The sequence below is a fragment of the Panthera pardus genome, unplaced genomic scaffold, assembly GCF_024362965.1.
Source record: "Panthera pardus isolate Hobbes unplaced genomic scaffold, ASM2436296v1 HiC_scaffold_8, whole genome shotgun sequence".
In the NCBI taxonomy this organism is placed as follows: Eukaryota; Metazoa; Chordata; class Mammalia; order Carnivora; family Felidae; genus Panthera; species Panthera pardus.
Window position 1 is genome coordinate 100,176,495 of NW_026527013.1, and position 6,525 is coordinate 100,183,019.

The following is a 6,525-nucleotide window of genomic DNA, read 5'->3' on the forward strand; positions in this document are numbered from 1 at the left end:
CTACATTTCTCTAGGTGTTCTTACTCCAACTAAGCATGGAATCACCCACCTAACACTTGGTATTTATGAAAGAAGGATGTATTTGAGACTCAATTTTTTTTTAACTCTTTCAAAGGATTTATTTGCTACAGAATTGCTTGAGCCCACCAATAAAATGAACTCGGGATTTCTTTGTTTAAAAGGATTTTGCTCACAGATTTATTTTTACAAGTGCTTCAACATTCAAAAAGTAAGTATTTTTGCCAGCATTTGGCATGTATCTAGAAGAGGTTAGAAAAAATTGGAATCTATAGAATTAGATGTCTAAAAATAGAAGGAAAAAAATGAACATTTTAAAATTCCTCATTTGGACAGGTCCTGAGTTTAAATCACATTCATCTGCAAAGAACTGTTTTAGGTCAGAAATGCTGTGTTTTGTAATTCCAGATCCTGATCTTGGATTTGACTGGTGAGGACTCCAGGCACTGCATGAATGACAGGAGTGACGTCATTCAGTTGGCCAATTCTGGCATGTGTCCTACCTGGCTTGTAAAGTTTTATAAATATCTTTTAAACCTGATGCTGGTTGTATTAATCTGATTCTCAATACTTTTTCTGAATAAACAAAACTTTTCCCTGCATGATCACACATTTAAGTATTTGTTGCTTGCAGATAGATACAGAGAAACCAAGCATGGATGTGTATCAGACAATTCCACAGTGGAGCTGTGCATCTCTGGGTGGCTGTGTAAGCTGCAAGAAAAGTCCCTCCCTGGGCACTGGCTGTGCACCAGAGGTGGCCATCCGGGCAAGGTCAATCTGAAGAGGATGTGAACACCAGCAGCTGCTCGATGGGTTTAAACCACCACTCATCTGCCTCCAGCTCTTCTACCAAACCAGCTAATTTTTTCATCTGAGCAACTTGCTGATCATCTTTCACCTGTTTAAGCACAGATGTCACTTGGTAACTGAAAACAGATTTTGCAGAGGAATCTCTCAGAGCCATCTTCTAACATCTCTCCAGCTCCCTTGGGGTAGGTGAAAAGGGCTTTCCGTGGTGGGGCAAGGTCTGAGACACTGACACCAGATCCAGTGACAGAACTTCCAACAACCCCAGCAGCTGAGGAGGATGATGAAGAGGCAGCCATTTCCTCTCTAGCAGAATTCTCACTTCGCTCAAAGGATGCGGCACTTTCCCCTACAGCCCTGCCCCCAGGGGCAGCCAGAGCTGCAGCGCAGGCAGCGTTTAAGAGGACTGGAGACTCAATTCTTTCATTTTGTTATGTTTTGTTTTAATTTTTTTTAATATCAAATTTATTGTCAAATTGGTTTCCATACAAAACCCAGTGCTCATCCCAAAAGGTGCCCTCCTCAATACCCATCACCCACCCTCCCCTCCCTCCCACCCCCCATCTACCCTCAGTTTGTTCTCAGTTTTTAAGTGGAGACTCAATTCTTAAAGAAAGCACCATAGCATAGGAGAAAGGTTATGTGCTTTTGAGTCAGTGACATCAGGGTTAGGATGCTGACTTTTCCTCCACTGGCCAGTGGGACTTTGGGCAAGTTACTTAACTTCTCTGAGCTTCAGGTTTCTCATGTATAAAATGGAGATAAAATTAGTAACTACCACATAAGATCATGCAAAGGATTAAATCAAACAAAGTGACTTCACAAAGCAACATTTCTCATTGGGAATATTAGTGACCATAGTCACAATCAGTTTGGAGATGTGGCTAGAAATAGCTTAAACTATGAAAATATGTGAATGATTTAATGAATAAAAATTTTTTAGAATACTTAAGATTTTCCCTATAAAGAATGTCACTATTATAGTCAATTGTTCTTTCTTGGGAAGGGAAAGCAGTGCAGTTACAGCGCATTGGAAATATGAGCCCACAGCCAGGAGTGGGTCAGGTATATGCATACTCATATGCATACTTGTGTTCATTCCAGAGAAAAATTAGGAGAACAGGTGTTTTACAGGCTAGAACTCAGCAGTAAATAATATATGAATGCTGGACCCTGGATAGCAATCACAATGGGTCTGTGATTACCTCAGTATTTTACCCTGATCGTGACAGTCTCCAAAGAAAAAGGAAATGCAGTGAAGAAGGAGGGAGAAACAGGATTTAAGGGTTGTCATAAAAACAATTAAACCATATGAGCAACTGTCATGTAATTAGCAACTTGCCTTTCTGTGTGACCTAGGGGAATGTCTCTAGTTTTTCTCTGTCCTGTTCTTCATTCCCTCAAAAACATGAAAACAAGGGAGTTGGATTGGAGGTTTCATAACATCTCTCTCAGTTCTGCATCTCCTGAGCTGATGACATAACAACCCCAAACTTTAAAATTCCCATCTAGCACAGTCTTAGAATGACAGGGGAGCAGGTAATACTTAAAGATGAAGTCATTTCCTTAGCATGTGGAAGTGAGGCTGTGCGATTTGCCATCTGGAGGGAGGTCCTATGGGTTCAACTTTTACCTAAATCTTTCCTGTGAATAATTGCCATTTATGTTTCTGACATGTGTAATTACTTTTTCTTGGCCTTCAAATTTGAGATCACGGCGGGGGCGGTGGGGGGCAGTGCCTGAATGGCTCAGTCAGTTAAGGCTCCAACTCTTGACTTTGGCTCAGGTCATGATCTCATGGTTTGTGGGACTGAGCCCCATGTTGCCTTCTGCACTGACAGTATGGAAGCCTACTTGGGATTCTCTCTCCCTCTTTCTCTGCTCCTCCCCTGCTTGCTCTCTCTCTCTCTCAAAATAAATAAACATTTAAATATAAAGAAAGAAAGAAAGAAAGAAAGAAAGAAAGAAAGCAAGCTTGAGATCATTGGGTTTTTGTAGTGCTTTTATCTAAACAAGAGTCAACCAGTCATCTTTTCACAGACTTACACACAGATAAGTAGGAATATTTACTCTAAGCACCTTAATGGTCCTTCCAAAAAAGAAGTATTCAAAAGAAACACAATTTCTCAGTTGTGACACTACATGTCCCCAATTATCAATTTTGTTTTAGGATAAAAGGATGGAGGACATTAAAGAATTTTGGTGCTAGTTTTATTCAAAAATTTTATAATTATATCAGTCACTCAAATTCCACTCTACTTAATACTGGTTCAGATACATATATATAAATATGGTATTGGATCTTCTTACACAGTGAATGGCAAAGACATTTTCTCTCTAAAATCTAAAATAGTACTTTAAAGAAATATAGGCCAGGGTCGCTTGGGTGGCTCAGGAGGTTAAGCGCCCAACTTCGGCTCAGGTCATGATCTCATGGGTTGTGAGTTCAAGCCCTGTGGCAGGCTCTGTGCTGACAGCTCAGAGCCTGGAGGCTACTTCAGATTCTGTGTCTCCCTCTCTCTCTGCCCCTCCCCTGCTCGGACTGTTTTTCTCTCTCTCTTTCAAAAATAAAAATAATTTAAAAAAATTTAAAAAGAGAGAAATAAAGAAATATAGGCCAAAGAGCTCCAGTGAAATCAGCTCTGTGATATTCCATATAGCTAAGTCTCTTTTAAAGATTGGGTTTAAGGGGCGCCTGGGTGGCTTGGTCAGTTAAGCGTCCAACTTCGGCTCAGGTCATGATCTCACGGTCCGTGAGTTCGAGCCCCGCGTCGGGCTCTGTGCTGACAGCTCAGAGCCTGGAGCCTGTTTCAGATTCTGTGTCTCCCTATCTCTCTGCCCCTCCCCTGTTCATGCTCTCTCTCTGTCTCAAAAATAAATAAACGTTAAAAAATAAAAATAAAAAATAAAAATAAAGATTGGGTTCAAATGTCTCTACATGGATTTTCAAATGACTAGGATATCTAGGATATTCTGTCCACTATAGAGGAAGCAGCAATCTGGTTACATAGGAGTTGGCTAAAACATACTCCACATTTACCCAGGTGCAGGCAAGTGCCTCAGGGAACTAGGACACAGGCTGAAGGAGTTTATGATAGGTTCTCTCCACTGCTGGGGGGTCATTACCCATGCCAGTCACCTCAAACACAATGGCTCCTCACATCTCTGATATGTGTCTACTCATCCTAGAGATCTACTTTCCAAGTAAGTCCCTGGAAAAGCAATTGTGTTATAACTTCTTCTACATCATTCTCCTTGGAATACCTCCTGCAATTTTACAGAGCAAACCTAACCATGATCCACATTACCTCTTTTTTACGAGTTAACATTGCTAAGAAGGCACAGTTCAGGGATTAAGCATATTAAATGTAATTACAGGTTTCCTCTGATAAAGCAAATAGTTTATTTATGCAATCCATCAAGCACCTCTCTATTCTAGTTTAAGATATTATTTCATTAGTGTTTAAAATATGCAGGTTCTGTGGCAAATTATTCTGCTTTCACTGACAATATCTCTATAATCGATTCAATCGGTTGTCCACACTGGAAGGGCTTTGTTTTTTGTTTTGTTTTTCTACATATGCAACACATTTCTTGGGCTTGTAAAAGTGATACATATGTACAATAGAACATTTTAAAACTACAGAAAAGGGAAAGTAATAAAAAGTGCTTATAATCCCTTTGTCCAGAGATAATAAATTTTGACATTTTGGTATACTTCTTACTTTAATTGCCTATCATTTTACAAGGTTTCATCTACATTCTTTAGAGCAATCATGGTTTCCGAAAACTCTCTTCTCAGCTCTCAAATTTATATCAGGAGACTAATACATTTTCTTTGGCTGAAGTGGACTAAGGAGTTGAAGCATCACAAGTGAGAGGAAAGAGAAAATAGAGCTCAGAATCCTTGTTTCAGTTATGAACTTATTACAGCAAAGAATTAAATGGCCCCCTTCAAAGTCATTCCCAGAAGCCTCTCCTCTCATGACTTCATTAGTATCTGATTCTTATCTTAGAGAAGAGAAGATTTATGAGAGTTAACTACTAATACTATTGTCAAAGTCAGCACAACTCTTTTTTATCTTGCATTTGGATAAAATGCCACCTCTCATTTTATTTTGTGGTACCAGGCTATCCCCTCATTACTTTCCCTGACTCTGAGCCCTCTGGGTATCCTCTCTTTGCCACTCAAATCTCCTCCTACACTAGTGACTACTTACATCAGCCTTGGGCAGCCCAGGAGACATGAAATAATATGGATTGATACTTGTCAAAAGAATAACTGAATATAAAATATTCTCAAGAGGGAGACTAATCTGAACTATGGAAAAATCCACAGATTTTTAAAGTGTAACTCTAACACAGCTATATACACAATAAAATATCATGTCCGAGATCCTACCAAAATCATGTGAATAAACAGAACAATGTGTGTTTGGTATAATAATAGTTATATGTGAATAAAAGGTATATCAATGGAACCCATGCTTTCAAGAGGCATTAAAAAACAGTCTGTATAAGAAATATCATGGTAAATTTTACTGTATTAAGCAAACTTACCTGGTTTTAAACTTGATGAGTCACCCAGTGATTTGTTGGTGATGAGCTTCCCGTAGTTTTAAAAATTGGAGCACTGGATGAATTTTCAACTGCCAAAGGGCATAGGCATCAACAATTGCCAACTGGATCATGACAAACATTCAACAGTCTGCCAAAAAAATAAGAAATATGGACCAACATTTTGTATATATTTACAGGACTTTGTATTTTTGAGTAAGTATTTTTTAATAAAAGTTTGGCATAAAAATGTCTTATTTTAAGAACTCAATTTCATAGTAGTAGATGATAGTGATTATTTGATGTTTTTATCTTATAATATGAATAAATCAAAAGTTGTCAGTCATGTGTCAGTCTCTCATTTCTATTTCTTTTTTTTTCTTTCTTTTTTTTTTTTTCAGAAAATTAACTGCTCTATAAATCCCAAGGTCTGGGAACCATTAGACTGTCTGACTTCTATAATTTCTCTAAATTCTCACAGTATACCATTGCATATTTCTAGATATTAAAGGTAATAAGGATATATATATATAACTTTAATTTTTCTGTAAAACCCAACACTATTAGTCTTAACATTCCTTAAAGTTGTTTGCTTAAATGACCAACAGGGGGTATATGAAAGGTGCTCAACATCACTAATCATCAGGGAAATGCAAATTAAAACCATAACAAGGTATGAGTCCTATCTATAAGGATGACTGTCATCAACATAAGAGATAAGTGCTGACAAGGATATGGAGGAAAGAAAACCTGTGTACTGTCAGTGGGAATGTAAACTGGTGCAGCCATTATGGAAAACAGTATGGAGTTTCCTTCCTCAAGAAATTAAAAAATAGAGCTACCATATGACCCATAAATCCCACTTAAGGGTTAAATACCTAAAAGAAATGCACTCATTATCTTGAAGAGATATCTGTACTCCCATGTCCATTCCAGCAACATTCTCAATAGCCAAGATACAAAAACAACCTAGTTGTACTTCACTAGATGAATGGATAAAGAAGATGCAATATTTGTGTGCATGTGCACACGTACACACACACAGAATATTTTTCAGCTGGGAAGAAGAAGGAAATCCTGACATTTGCAACAATGTGGATGAAACTGAAGGACATTATGCTAAGTGAAGTAAGTCAGACA

The 6,525-nt window shown here is 38.2% G+C and overlaps 1 pseudogene; it reads right to left on the reverse strand.

Moving 5' to 3' along the window:
• Nucleotides 1-421: 421 nt before the first annotated feature.
• Nucleotides 422-1,209, reverse strand: LOC109263619 (anaphase-promoting complex subunit 16-like; annotated as a pseudogene).
• Nucleotides 1,210-6,525: the final 5,316 nt, after the last annotated feature.